Source organism: Strix aluco, chromosome 5 (assembly GCF_031877795.1).
Source record: "Strix aluco isolate bStrAlu1 chromosome 5, bStrAlu1.hap1, whole genome shotgun sequence".
Classification (NCBI taxonomy): Eukaryota; Metazoa; Chordata; class Aves; order Strigiformes; family Strigidae; genus Strix; species Strix aluco.
This window is the reverse complement of record NC_133935.1, coordinates 6483440-6499120: the sequence shown is the minus strand read 5'-3', so window position 1 is coordinate 6499120 and position 15681 is coordinate 6483440. Positions and strand designations below refer to the sequence as shown.

Sequence of the window (15681 nt, the reverse complement as noted above, 5' to 3'; positions counted from 1 at the left end):
TTAATGTATAAACTGGGCCTCAGAAAACCAAATAACCACCATAGCTCAGTTAACATCTCTGGAGTTGCAGCAGTACTGAATTAATCCCAAACTGCCTGCTAACATTGTGAATCTCTTCAAGAATGCCTGCAGAAGGATGCAGTTATGCCACCTGGTGTGTGTCCTTGCATGAATGCTGTGCCTACACCGCTTTAGGAAAAATATCACACGGTTGATTTCCCAATATGGTCCACAGAGCTCCTGGCTCTGGTGTTTCTCACGCAGATACTCAGAGTATTTTTAGAGGTGGATCTTCAACAAAATATCAAAATCTGGAAATAAAAGTTAAATAGCTAATCCCTCAACAGGGAGGTTCTCTTCGTTCCTTTTTTAAACATGACTCTAATCCTGGTCCAAAATTTCAGCTTCTACAAAGCGCAAACTATTTTCATTGGCTGTAGTCCTGAGCCTTTGTCTAAGGACCCTCCTTATTCAAGACTCAGTCAAGTCAGGATAGATGGGGTTAATCTGATTTGGGGGATGCTAATTTTAATTTCTTTCCAGAACTGTGATGGCTTCAACTTGGCAGCAAACTCAGGAATTCTACAGCTGAGTCCTTGAAAATGGAGGTAGGTAGAGGTGTTGTCTTAAATAGGAATTTCAACATAAATGGCATGATCATGAAGAACAAGCCTAGAACGAACATGATCCTCATATAAGCCCACACTTTTTTCACTAGGCTGATTTTCACTTTTCCTTCTCCATGATCGTGAACTTCCTTTAAGTCTTGAAATATATCTCAGGGACACTCCAGCTGGATCACAGTAAGGAATGAAGGGATGGGGGATTTCCCCTGCACATAGCTGAGAACTCTCAGCAGCTTTCTGTTTAATGTACAACAGGCTCTGACAAGATAATGAGCAATATGTGCTCAGGATTGCCTGTTAAGTCTGCAACATTAAAGAAAGTGAATTTTTAAAAATGCATATTCATCTGTCATGGGAAAGCTTAGTAGACCAAAGAGTTAATACTTTGAGGTTTAAACTCCTTGTGATGCCAGTAAAACCTATTATCAAATGAAATATTGACAGAAACCACTCCTCAGTGTTTGAGATTTGACATTTTGCAGTTATGAGACTTCAGATCTTCAATAGCTAGAGGTTCTGCAGGTCCAGTTTGGTCCCGCAGGGCTCTGTTGGATTCCTGGATTTAAAAGTTAAGGAAAAGCCACAAAATGGCATGAAGGTGGAATGGCAAGTCTGTGTAGCGGCTCTGATAGGAGAAGGACATGGTGCATAGTGCTCAAGCTGTAAATGTTTCAGGACTGGAATTCCAGGAAAGAGTGTAAATTGGGACTTAGGACTTCTGATGGACTGTTAAATCCAGAAGTTCTTGGCACAGCCTATAATAGGAATAGTAAAGGATTGGGAGGTTTAGAAGGGATGGGAATTAACAGAGTCGTGTGGACAGAGACGGTGTTTTGTAAAAATAACCTGAGGCCCATGGGCTCACCAGTGAGCCAAGGACCAACATTCAATAGAGGACTTCTGCAAGTATCCTGGAGCTCGGATAGTGAGAAGGGTCTGGGCCTTGGGGCTGGCGGGTCAGGAAGAAAAGGGAGATGCTGAGGGAGTTTAGAGCACTGACCACAGTGGGAATAGGAGAGGGAAGCATGAAAGGGGAACTGGGATGTTTTTGCAGGTATATATAATGTATCCTGCATTTCTGTGGGTCAGGGATGACGCAGGTTCCCTTTCCTGAAGCACTGAAGAGCAATGTTAGCAGGGAGTAGTATTTTGTAATTTTCCGGTGAAATGGCATGTGTTTAAGAGAGTCTACCCTATGAGTAGATATAAAAATAAAGGGGTGAAGAATTTCAGGTGTCCTGAGTATCACGGGGCAGGAAAGAAATAGCACCAGTCGTTAAAACTGTTATTTAGCTGGAAAGATTTATACTCCTGAAGATTCAGGAACTGTTTGGTTTGTTCCTGTGCATCCCCGCTGCATGTGTCCTGAACTACTTCTTTTGCCCACGTGTGGGTTGCTCTTGCAGCCTGTGATGAGGAGTCCAGCTCATGAGAGGAAAAGTCTGTTCACTACTGTGCTGCAGAAGGCTGGTGCTCAGCAGAGCAGTCTTCTAGGTCCCAAATCAAACATCATGCTCAAGCCTTTTAGCAGAGTCTGGCACATGGAGCTCCAGGGTGGGAGAAGGACTGTGGTACTGCTTTGTACAGACACACGAGATGCCAGTTTTCTTTGTGCCAGAGAGCATGCCGCAGAGAGTATGCTGAAGGGAAGTAATTAAATACATCTACCACATAGTGTATGGGATGTGCCAGCTTTGGCTGCTTGTTTTACTTTTCAGATCCAAGGACAGACCCGTGGTCCCTGGTGCACTCTCCACTTCCAGCCACACTCTCTTTGCCTTCTACCTCTTTGTTGTGGCACTGGGACCCTTCTACATGTATAAGTGGAAACCACTGAAGCTGCGAGGCCTGTTGATTGCGTATAATCTCACCTTGATGACATTATCAAGTTACATGTTTTACGAGGTGAGGAGACAGGATTGGCTCCTGGGTAAGCATCCAAGAAGCATTAGAAAGCCAGAGCCATTTCAACAGCTTTTGCTGACGGACTCTAATGGTGGCAGTGGGAGCCAACTTGGACATGTCTACGTTTTGCCACAAGAGGAGCAGTATTGCCCTGCCGAAAGCGTTATTTCCAAAGCATACCTCATTTCCTCCCATTTCTCAATCTTCCTTTCATTCATAAAATTAACATTGAAAGGTTCATGAGTGAACAGCTTGAAAGTTGAGATGTCCCAGGTAGACACAGAGTGTATGGAGAACGTGGTACCTCCTCATTTTGTCTCAGGCCTGGCTGGTGAGGGACCTGTCTCTGGGAATGAGAACTGCTTTTCCAGACTTATGTAGCCCTCTTCAAGAGTGCCAAGCACACTACAGCTTGCCGCTGCCGAGAGTATCGATGACATTATTTTCTGCTTGTTCTCAGTGCCTTTCTACAAGCCTTTCCCTAGTTTATGTAGGCCACTGAAAACTCTTCAAGGGAACGTGGCTGAATAGGTTTGAAAAACATTTTGATGACCACAAATTTGCAGTTTTAGTTTATAACACAATTGTTACATTTAGTTAAAGCAAATACTACTCAGTCTGAGGACAGGTATGAAAATTGCTTGTCTGTGCTTGGTTGTTCAGTTATACTCATTACCTGGTCCAGTTTTTGGCCTTCCAATTAATAGGCAAATGCAACCAGACAAAACAAAACAGTATTTGATCTTTGCAAAGGAAAGCAGCATATTTTCAGAGAGATTCTGAAGCCTAGCATCCACTATTCCTGCTGGAGCATTTTTGAGCAGTCCAGTGATTACATAAAGAGTTACCCAGACCAAATTTTCTTTTTCAGATTCCAACAAGGACGTGAAGTGCTTTGTTTTAGTTTTTTACTATTTGCTCAGTTGTATGAATTACATGGATTTTCTGACAGTGAGTACTAGAATGAGACCCTATTAAATTAGCATTAATATGAACATCTTTTTGGAACAGATGGTGTTGAATAGCAAATGGATCTCTATTGCTTTTCTTTTGTTTCAGTTTCTGGAAACTTCAGTACTGGACAACTACAGCTACCTGTGCCAGCCAGTGGATTACAGCCGAAGTAAACTAGGAATGAGGGTACAGTTCTATACAAAGCTTGCCTTAGGTCCTGCTCCTCCCATGGGTATGCAGATTATTTTGCTCCTAAATAGCAATTTGCATGCCTAAAGAAGGCTTTTACTCCAGTTTGTTCCTTATACATCTATTTCACTAAATCGTCTGCTTCCACAGTTGCACTTTGCTTTAGTTGTGTATAAATTAATCATCTCAGTCAACATAGCCATCTAAGTTCTCTCTTTGATCATGGGAGAGGGTGATCCTACAATCTGAAGATAGATGTCTAGTATAGATATGGCAAATTACCTCTGAAATATATGTGACTCTTTCTACTGGCTATGTAAGGATTCTGGGTGATCGCTATCAATGAGAAAACCAATTTTTATCGTCAGCTTTCCACGACGCAAATCTTGCTCAGCATTTCTTTTAGCAGGGGGATTTGGCTAAAACTATTGCTTGCCTGGCCATCGCAGGAAGGTTTGGGTCCTACCAACTTCAGCTTTCCAGAATGCTGCATGAATTTTTTTCTGTTTGAAATCAGAGCTATTATGCCTTGCTTCCAGATATAACCAGACTTTGAACAGATGCAAGCATGGATGTTAGCTTTTCAGTTTTTCAGATATTGCCATCGGGCTAGAAACAGTTTCTGAGCAGCTCACCCTTGGCTTGTCAAAGAGCGAGTAATTCAGCATCAGTCTTATGTCAAAGAGCGAGTAATTTATCATCTGTCTTATGTCAAAGAGCGAGCAACTTAGCAACTTAAGTCATCTAACCAGCCAAAGCAACCCCGAATGCCTTCCGTTCCCCCAGATCAACAGTCCTTCCTGAGCTCCCACCCTGAGAAACCAACAGCCATAAAGAAGCCCCCGAGTTTTTCCCCTTTGCTGTCGATCCCAGGTGGGCAGCGTTTACCTGGTGCATAGTCTAAAATCTCCGACAGTGAGGGTGAACCGTGACCCTGCTCCGGGGTCTAACAGCGTTTCCTTGTGCTGCCCAGCAGATGGCAAGAGTGGTTCTTCTCCAAAGTCATCGAGCTGCTTGACAAGGTAAGGGAGGGCTCGGCTGGGCTCCATGTAGCGGGACTGGTGCTGGAAATAAATCACTCCCTTCTCAGAATGGGGCAGGGTGCCAAAAGCTAATGTCCTCGGTTGATCCTGTATTGATTTGGTTGATGCTTTTCAGTAAATGCTGTTTTCATGGGTTCTGCTCTGCCTGTTTGTGGGAATGAGGCTGATAGTGTTAAAGAAGAGGGCTCAGCTTCAGCATGCTGGTTTCTAACAGCGTGTGGCCTGCGAAAGTCCAGCACCACCACTGGATATCATGCTGCTAGGCTTCCCCAAAAGCTCCTTTCCAGAAGAAAAGAATCACTGCTGTCCAGTTTGCCTCTCTCTGTCCCAGTGGCTGCACTCATTCTCTCCCCAGCCCCCTTCCTGCGGGTGGGCATCCCCTCCTAACCACAATGCTAGGGGAGAAGATTTAACCTTGGCTATTGACCCCAGAATCTTAGCTGCCAGTTGATTAAGGCTGCCAGACAGGATCTGCCATTGCCTGTCTGGATGAATGATAGTGGTTAGTTGGGCAGTAAAGAAACTGCAAATGTACAAGTATGTGTCCTGGCATTTTTGCTGCCACAGATTATTCCAAATTTGTGGAGTAAAGGTTTGTGTCCCATGTGAAATGAAAGTTCACCTGATGACATTATCATTTTATAGCTTGTCTTCAGGACTCCTATATATTATACATGAACTAACTAAATAACTGAACTAGCAAGAAAATCCCACCTCTCTGCTTGGTCAGCAGGAGTAAATTGTATCCTAGCCTAAGACTTCACAATCTAGTGCTCTTTGGAGTATAAATTGACAACACACTGTCTGAAAAGTGAATCAGCTTGTGGAGCCCTCCTAGGCCTATTGCTACTGGGTTGATCAATCCTCTCTCTGTTTTCATCAGCAACAAAAGCAGCGTTTTACCAGTCCTGAGTCCCTGAAAAGCAGATTCACTTTTTGTTATGTGTATGTGCATGTGTACACAGAAATACAGTGACCTGACACCTACTCATTTGCCAAAAACATTCTCTTTACTAATGCAAATTCCAGAAGGGTTTGGGCACTCAACACAGCACTTTTCCTGTGGATCATTGTCTGGTACCAGTAAACATCTAACCTATGTCCTGAAAAGGACCAGACCCAAGCAGCTGCAAATTGTATGGAAGCTCAGTTAGAGTCTCAGATGTGTCCTCTTTGGACCTTGGGATCTTAATTCAAAGGTAAAAATAGTTGGGGCTCTGTGGAAGAAATTCTGCCTTCTGGTTCCTCCCCATTCCAGATAATGTAAGATCTATCGCATGTGCTGAATTTCACCAGTTTCTATCAACAGCAGAGGAAATAGGTTTAGGAGATTCAGAATTGTTAACTTTTTTTTCCACTTTTTAGCATAAAATCTTTTGTCTAAACGCATCAACGCAAGATGTTCCTTTGTCTGGCTTCTTTCAGGATTTCTTTATTCTGCACAAGATTCAAGACCGGGTGACTTTTCTGCATGTGTACCGTCATGGCACTATGCTGTTCAACTGATGGTCAGGGATCAAATATGTGCCTGGAGGACAAGGTATGCTTCTGTAGACACCTTGTGTTTCAGTTTTTCTTGTGCTGTGGAGATAGCATAAACAGTGCAGATGGGCTGACTGGCAGGTAGGAAGCTCACCTACTTCCAAAGGTGTGAAAAACACGTGTGTTTCAGTTGATACCACCTGCTCAGCTCTTTGGGCTATTTAGACTGCACTATTCACTGCCTCATCCAGAATGAGAATGTGCCAACAGAATGTGTCCAAACAGAAAAAATAGCACCCTATACAGGTCTATGTATATCTCCACCCAGACCAGTGCTCTCTCACTCCCTATTCAGCTGGGCCTGGTGTAGCAGCCCAGGTTCTGGCTCTCTGTTTCCTGTTCAGACTTTGTCCAGCCTAGTCCTCACTCCCTTTCTGGTCTGTATCCAGACTGTTTCTCCTTTTTGCTCCACCAAAAGAGAAGCATCTGAGTCCTAGGCCACTAAAGGTAGGCCCTATACAAGACGCTGGGGTATTCTTTTTTGGGAAGCCATTTTGGCTACATGGCGTTGACGCCAGGATGGCATGTTAGGTCAGAAGATCAAGAATTGTCTCCTCTGCCTTTGAAGCTCTTCCCTGTCTCTGAACACTAGATATGGGATGGATATATGCTGAAAAGAGAAGGGAGAATATGACATGCTTCCTTGGCAGAGTCTGGATTGAAGGATCATGCATAGGGGTGCTATGATGCATTTTGAAAGCATCATCATAGTAGCTGTGAGCTCATCGCAGGGTTAGTCTTGAGTGGTTTGTGTGTCTTGTTCATCCTGACTTCTTTACTCCTCAGCCGCCTTTATTTGGATGCTAAACTCCTTTGTACACACCTTCACGTGTGGCTGTTACGCCCTGGCCAGCCTGGGACCAGAGATGCACCGTTACCTGTGGTGGAAGCCTTATCTAACCATCATGCAGCTGGTAATTAGTTCCATGTGTTCATCTCTACAACTGTGTGACAGGTGTGGTGGCCTCTGCTGTCTGTCTCTGTCCCCTCACTGGCTCAAATCTTTCTGTTTGCTGCCTATGGAAATCACCATGTCCTTAGGTGTCCTCATGTATCACTATAAGAGGTGAACTGATTGGTGACCTGCTCTCAGTGGTACTCCCAGAAAATTAGCAAGAGGCCTCCAGTGACCATATCAACTAATAAGCCCCCACCTTTGTAGTGGGAAGGAGAGAGAAAAATTAACAACTGGATTTGTCCCTTTTCTGTTGTATATGGCAGCCTTTTCCTCTCTGGAGTCCTGAAAATACAGCTTGACTTTGAGAGGTGTGGGGCAGTAACTCAGGGAAACTTTGGATTCTCAGTGTGGCAGGAGATTAGGAAGCATTCATTCTGTTTCTTCAAAAGGAAAGAGTATGTCTAAGTGCAGGCAAACAAAGGCGAGTTAAAGAAAAAGATGTGACTTTTTCTGTAGAGAATCCCTTTGGATTTTCTTTCCTTCATCTCTGAAGAGGTGACAAATCCTGACAACCCTGTGGTTTTTGAAAGATACAGCATAAAAGAAATGTTCCAGACAAGGACAATGATTTTAGTTAAGCATGTGCAAGAGTTAATTCCACACAAAGAGACATGATGCAAACAAAAAGTATGCAGTTACCAGAGGAGAGGAAGAGGAGCTAGGGTATATGTAAAATAGTGGTGCACTGAAGGTTGGTCCAGAATTCTTATTTATCCTGAGTGGTGAAAGCAGAATAAGAAAGCATTGCATGAAATGAAAAGGTATTTGTAATGCAAAATATAGCACAGAAAATCAGTTTTTATTTAACATACTTTTGGTAGGTTCGGGTTATTGAGACAGGTGACTTAGTAAAATATAAAAAAGGATTAATATTTAAATGACTAAACATAGCATCTGTAGTTCCTCTCTGTAAGCTAAAATACAAATCAAAATCATTATGGGTATAATAGCCTGATTACCACTGGGGAAGAGGAGTCTCCCACCTTAGGTTTCCATATTCCAAGATCTCAGCTACTGTCCGGTGGCAGAGGAGAGGCACAAGGGCAGTGGTCTGCTCCCAGGCAGGAGAGGCTGGATTCCAAACCTGCTCCCTGCAGCAGTGGGCAAGCCTCAATGCTTAGTCAACACATGACACCCTTTCATGCTGGGAAAACTCTGTTGGGCTTGAAAGACAAGGGATGTCAGGAGAGGCAAGCAGGTGATATTGTGGGTTGAGGACACTACCAGTATGTTGTGGTACTCTTTGTGATGGCCCTAATGGTCAGTTGAGGTATGTCTCATGTAGGTTCCCTAATTTGGCTGCTTCTTTTTTCCCCCTCTTCCAGTGCCAGTTTGTAGCCATTGCTGCTACAACCTCTTCACAGAATGCCCATTCCCTGATGGCTTCAACACTGCAATCTTCCTCTCATGCTCAGCCTCATTGCTCTCTTCCTACACTTCTACTATTGGACCTACATTAGGGGAAAGCAGGAGAAGCTAACTTAAAGAAAATCAAAGAGGAGAGTGAGCACAGACTGATGAACTTGCACATACTCTTCTGCTTCTAACACGATTGCATGAAGGAAATGTATTTGGGGAATGTGCTTGAGGCTGGTGTACAGACTCACGGTTGCCTTGAAATATCTCAAGTTAGGAAGAAAAAAGGAATGACATAAACTCAGGGATTAAGGTATTGAGGAGCACACTTACGCTGATGCAAAGCCAAGCCAAGTAGTCATCAGCATATAGCAGCCTTTGTGAAATTAGCACCAGAAGATCTTCTCCTTCCCTTCCATCTGCTAGCTCTGTTTGGAAGGTCTAGCATCCAACCATGACTCCTTGGCTCATTTCTTAGGCTACAGAGGGCTTCTTTGCGTTCATAAGACTATCTCAGTTTACCGTTCTACATTAGGCAGTGTCAGGTGCCTCCAGCCTTGAAAGCAGTGTCCAGGTAACAGCAGCAGCTGGGAACTCACTGGGACTGCAGGATGCACTCACATCTATGCTGCGTTCCGGCCTTTCCTATTAGGGAAGCTCCCACTAGGACTGGGGTAAATTACAGCTATGTGGCCCTGATGGTTTAATTTTATACTAGCATAAGCATGAAAGAAATTGGACATTATGTTGTCCAGCTGGACAGTTGCCTCTGTTCCTTCACTGTTTTGAAGATAAAGAAGGCATTATTAGCACTTTCATCCTAAGTATTAATGCAGTAAGAATCATCATGTACCATTTTCTGGAATGCTTATTTGCCTTTGGTTGCTCTCACAACAATAGAGAAGTTCTAATGCATGAAGAGTACTTGGCATTCCTCCTTATAGATTGCTTATTTTTTTTAACACAAAGAATAGGTTGAGGTTCCCTATTCATAACTTTTTTCCTCCAATTTGTTGTTGTTATGATTTTAAAATTTTGCTTCTCATCAAAGACAAAAAACTTTACACCACCATAAGCAACCACCTCCACTACCTAATTGTACACGTGTTAATACAAAATATATAAAGTTAATTCATTGGCTAGTGCAAAGCTGCATAGCTCCATTGACTTCAGCACATCACTTATTTGCTTCTTTTTCACTCCTAAATTGATTACAACTAGAATTTGGCACTTACATTCATCTGCAGACAGTTAAATACTGTTAAAGTTTTGATCTGTTAGTGCTTTGAAAATCCTAAAATCAGATTTTAAACTACAAAATGGTATTTATTTATCACATTCTGATTAAAACAGGTATTATGGAGTAGTGATTTTTTTCACAGCTGAAACAGAGAGCTCTTGAAGGAGAGCATTAGAATTAGCAACATGGTGCATTGTCATTGCCAAGCCAAATTCACCTGAAATGTAAAGAAGTCTAACTCCTCTGGGAATGTCCCGAGGATTAGATGCTAGTCTGAACCTAGCAAATGGAGGTGCATAAAAAAATGGTATGCTCTACACCAATCTGAAGTTTAGTGGCTATGCAAAATAAATGCAACTTGTTCATCACTGGTCTGTGTTCATATGCCAGACTTTAGCTACTGCATGCATGTGTGTAAGAAAAAACAGTGTTCTTCTATCGCTTGCCCTCCTCCCCTTGGCACACAGACACAAAGGATTTGCTTCCATTACCACAGTGATACATCATAAATGTTATTCCATTGATTTGAGTAGCCTTCCTTCTGATTTTCACTGGTGAGTATGAAAAGTAAAGCAGGGCTTATTTTACATGTATGTGCTAGCTGTTTTTCTTCCTGTCAAGTATTTTCCCACAGTACTTAGTCTATAAATTGTACTGCTTTTGCATACTAGAATGCGACTTTTGTTAGAGCTTTAAATAATGAACCTCTGGGTGGGTCCTCCATTCTTCCCTTTGTTTGGTAAGGCAGGAAAAAAAAAATCTGCTGTGTATCTAACATACTGTATTCATGTTGAGGGTTTCCCCAGAGGCCCCTCGAGCATAGAAGACTTAGTGAAACTAAAGCTCTTCCATTACTCCTATCCACTTAATGATCCACTTACAACCCTATCCTGCTTAAACCATCAGTACATTTGGCCCCCTAGTTTCATGACAAGAGCCTACTTCCCTGCAGCCGGCTAAATTATCTGTGCTTACAAAGAAATCTAATTAATTTAGCTCTTTTTCCTTAATGTGAAGGGATCATGAGTAGGTCTTAACCTCAGTTTCCCCTCATGGAAGCTTTTTCAGATTGCAGTTACTAATTTCAAGGGCTTCACTAACAATTTTATACCAGAGTAAGCATCACATATTTTGATTTTCCTTGATTCGTTCATAATTCATGTCTGCTTAAAAATTAGGAATGAGCAGGAAATTTGGATGAGATTACTTAATGTTTTTGCAAATCCACTCCTTTTAAAAATATATAAATTTGTAAACATGTCATTTAGCTTTTTTTAAGCAGCCTATGCAGCTTAATTTATGTCTGTGTATGACAGAGCTTACTGCAATGGATTCTGGACTGTGAGTGGCCACATAGCTGGTAACAAAATACAGAAGTATGAATTTGCCACCTGACAACTTGAAGTAAGTGACTGATCACCTAAATCACACGCCACTATTTTTCCTAGACATGCAATCTTTGATCCATCTATTCCTGTCCCTCTTCCCCAGAGACTGAGTGGCTTGATCTTGCACTTTTGAATTGGTAAGATCTTTTTGTCAGCGTGACTTCAGTGGCCATAGGATAAAAATGAAGTATTTTTGGTTGGGTGATAAGGAGGGATTAAGTTTGCCCAGAAACACCATGCTTTTCATACAGAAATAGGTATTGGTATGGAGTACAGCCATTACAAAAGCAGAGGTGCAAACAAAATTCACTTGTCAGAGTATCTGCAGTGGCAGTGAAGATAAAATTGCATAGGTATAGCTGAGTGGCTCTTGGTTCTTTGCTCCTTCAGATTGCACTCACTTGTCTTCATTCTTCTGTTTTAAATTGGGTTATCACTGTTGGTACTGTCCACTTGGGGCATCCTGTTGTGCCAAGAGCAAAAACCTGAGAGTAGACGTATGTGCTCCCGGAATTTAAAAGAGAATAGAGGCACAGAATGAGATTTCCCCTTTAAGATCAAGTCCCTAGAGTTAAAGATTACATCACAGTAATGCACTGTAAGTCAAAAGGGCTGGAAATTATAAATTGCAAGTTTGGATGATTCATCCTGTCTGGCAGAGTCCAAAGCTTTGAGGTTGAATTGAAAATATCCTGTCGCAGCTGGATTTATAAAAACCTCTGGGCCAAATGCTGATTCCACCAACATCAATGACAAAGCCTGCAGATTTCACTGGAAACAAGATGGCACAGCTGTGTGAAGAACAATGCGATCAGCTACACGGCCTGGTTTGCATGTGAGCAGGCTGGAGTCTTATTCCAGCTGAACAGATGACTTTTAAGGGCACAGTTGTGTGCAAGTCTCCCCCTTATAAAATGTGGGTCATTATCTGTCCTTAGAGAGTAGTTTACATTCACAAGATGTAAAGCATAATGTAAGTAGTCTGTTTAAATGAATAAGCTTGATATCTGGTGGTGCTCAGCATCTTTCCTACTGTCCAAGTCAATGTAAATTATGGATGTTCTGATCAAATTACTTTTGAATTAACCAGACCGTTTACTCAGTGCTTACTTTCTCTCTGAAGATAAATGAGAGGGATTCTCATTTTAATCAAAACAAAATACAGAAAAGAAAATCAATTACTATTTAATGCTTTTTCCATCACTGTGTGATGGAAAGTTTCCAGAGGAACTTGGGCTTAAAATTGCAAAACAATATAAAATGCAGGAACGTGTTTGTTTTTAACTATCATATTTTTTTTTATACACTATCAGAAAATATGTCAGTGTGTGGTTTTTCAAAAAAGGCAGAAGAATTATTCTAAACAATTAATGAAGCAGAAACAGAACGCAGTGGATTGCTTTGCACAATAAATAAAAATCTGTTGATATAGATGTAAAACACCTCCAAGCCAAACATTAAAAAAGATCAGCCTACCCTATATATAGAACAGTGTGAATTTGCTGAATTCATTAACGAATAACTTCATGGATTAGGCCTTGATAGATGGGAGCGCTCACATCCAGATGTTTACTGTGATTTGTCAATGGCCTTGTACTTAATCCTCCTGAACAGGAAATACGAGTCTTTTCTCTGGGGTGTCCCCTGGGGACTGTGGCAGTCTCTCTCTCTGGCCTGAATCATCTCAACACAGGATCAGGCTTCTGGGGAATTAACGAGTGGAGAAGGCACAGATTTGCCTTTAACCCCTTCGGTTTCTCCTCGGCTTCAGATAGCTTCCTCACCATCTGCCATGATGGGAATGTTATTTAGTTATGGCAAAGAAAAAAAGGAGTCACTCATGTTGTCCCATGAGGCATATTTGTGGGGCCATTGTCCCCACAGAACGTGTCAAAGCAGACACGACCAGTCCCACCACCGAGGGGGAGGGCTGTGGGCAGATCAAGCCTCTAGATGCTGGTGTATGTCTCTTCACATCTCAGCACTGTATTTTTATTTGGTGAAGCTGCAGCTCCACAGCCACTGTTAGTGGTAGGGATGGCCAAAGAGGGAGTATTTGGGAAAAGACTGGATGTCCCCGAGGTGTGCTTAGTCAGGTATACCAGAGGGTGTGTAGTGTGAGTGTACGTGTGTGTGTGTGTATGAATGCAGTCTCTGCAGACTACCCCCATTGCTCATTCTCAACGTGTGAGACCCTCACATGGGATGGGTCACTCATTTCACTGCGTGGGAGTGTCCCACCAAATGACAGCTCCCAGCACCCACACCACTGCCACTCCTGCTATATAATGGTGTATACTGGGTGCTGCTCGTCAGCTCATGATCAGCCAGTTGCATCTGGCCCAGTCCCTGAGAGCAGGGGGAGGCCAGTGCAAAGCTGAAAATGCAGAAGATGGGGCCTGTATTATTCATGTCCCCAGCATGATGGCTGTACAGGGCATAAGTATATGATCCTTTTCTCCCCATGGAAGTGTTGGTAAGGTAGCATTGGGGATGCAGCCTGCCTTTAGGTGAAAGACAGAGAATCTCTAGCTTGGACAGTGCTGCTTCTTCTGCAAAACTTGCATGAGCCTCTCATAGGCACTAGCTGGTAGAGAATCTTAAAAGAATTGCATTTATGCAGCCCCTTGATGCTGCCTAACCAGAGGAGTCCCGTTTACTAGCCATTTGTCCAGTCACCGGAGAAAACTATTAGTGGGATAAGCCACTAATGTTGCTGTGAGGACCAGGTAGGGGGGGTGGCAAAAACCAGCATCCCAGTCAGAGGGTATGACAAGAGGTATAACTGGATTAGAAGAACTGAGCTGCAGTGGGAGCTTGAGAGAATGGTAAATTTTTGTGTGGATGTGCTGGAGTGTGTGGGACTGATCGCGTGTGTGCATGTGCTCAGGGTAGAAAATACTTTTTGCTAAATCACAAGTATGGGGACAAATAAATTCTTTGTCAGGGAGCGCCTGGTTAAAACATTAGTGGCACATCAGAGCACTTGGTATGTCCCACCATTCTGCATGTCATCCTTTCTCTCAAGTACCTTGGCTTTCTGCTCATAGGACTGCTCTTCAAGAAAGTGCTCAGAGTCTTTTCATCACACTCAAAAAATTAAGGATGCTGAATAAGAATTGCCTTTAAAATTCCCTGCTTGGAGTAGCTGTTTCTTCCCCTTTAACATCATCATCCTCTCACTTTCTCTTCACCCTTTTCTCCCCTCTGCCTTTGTACCCACATATACAGATACCATACTAGATTCTCACATTTGTTAAAGCCACAAAGAAAGTAGTTATATTCTACTGAAATGCTATACAGAGCAGCTGTATTTTCCTGCTGTATCAATTAATGATGTACATTTTCTTCATAGGGTTTTCAGTGAGGCTTTCAGCAAGATGAATGTGGGCAAGTCTGTCTTTTTCTCCGCACTTTAGCATAATCCCATCTGCCTGCAAATTCAGGATGTGAACACTACAGCACAACATTTAGAAGGGCTAGAAACTTGGGTTTTAATCAAGGGAGAATTTAAATTCAGCATAATCTCTCCCAGGCATCAGAGGAGTGCCGCTCCCTGTTGTTGATGAAGGAGCAGCAGAATGGCTACAACCATTTGAGAGGCAGCAAGTTTACTAGTGCTCTGCGCACTTTTTTCCGCTCTGTGCGGTGCCCACCCTCAGCCCCCCTGGGCTGTGTCCCCAGCAGACTGCCTGCCACAGTCCTGAGGATTCTTACTGTCTAGGGGAAATTTTGAAAGTGCCTCTAGGATTGAGAAGGGAAGTGGAGGAAGAGGGTTGAGAATGGATGTGGGGTTTTATGAGTGGTGCTTGAAAGAGGGGGGCAGATCTGTGATGGTTGTTAGCATGTGTGTGTCCCTCTAAGGTGCTGGGGTTTGTTCCCGGAGCCTGTGGGGACTCATCTAATCAGTGACAGGTCACAGGGTAGTTGCAAGCAAAGCCAAAATGTTACCCTTGTGGAAGGAGGTCCCTGGAAGGAGGTTTTGCAGATGAGGAGAAGGGGGTGTGTGTTCAGACACACGCAGGGCCAGCAGAAGGAATGAAAAAAGTACAGAGGTGAGGGAGCAGGCACAGGTGCTGGCAAGTCATCTGTTTTATGTTGTGTTGCTGGTTATATTCGTATGCATATGACAGCGCAGGTGAGTGTCTGTGGATGCTTTTGACCCGCCCTGTGAAAGGGACGTATTCCCTGAGCAGACTCCAAAGGTGTTTGTTGTGATAGCCAGGTGCCACAGTTCCTGGGGTGCAGGTTATTAATTTTGCCTGGCATTGTCTCCGGGAGATCTATATGAACTTGTCTAGGGATGTTTCCTCTTGAAATAAATGTTTATTCCTGAGGCAAGGTTTGGAGGGAGAATAGCTTCCATTAGAGGAGCTGACAGAGCTGGAAAAAGAGAGTAATTTTCCAGTGTGCAAGCCCTTCCTCTGGTTATAATCCCTGACATGTGTTGATAACATATCAGCCGTTATTTGTTCGGGTG

The 15681-nt window shown here is 43.1% G+C and overlaps 1 pseudogene; it reads left to right on the top strand.

The window, feature by feature from the left end:
- Positions 1-541: 541 nt before the first annotated feature.
- On the top strand, positions 542-8702 carry LOC141923804 (very long chain fatty acid elongase 4-like; annotated as a pseudogene).
- The last annotated feature ends 6979 nt before the right edge of the window (positions 8703-15681 follow it).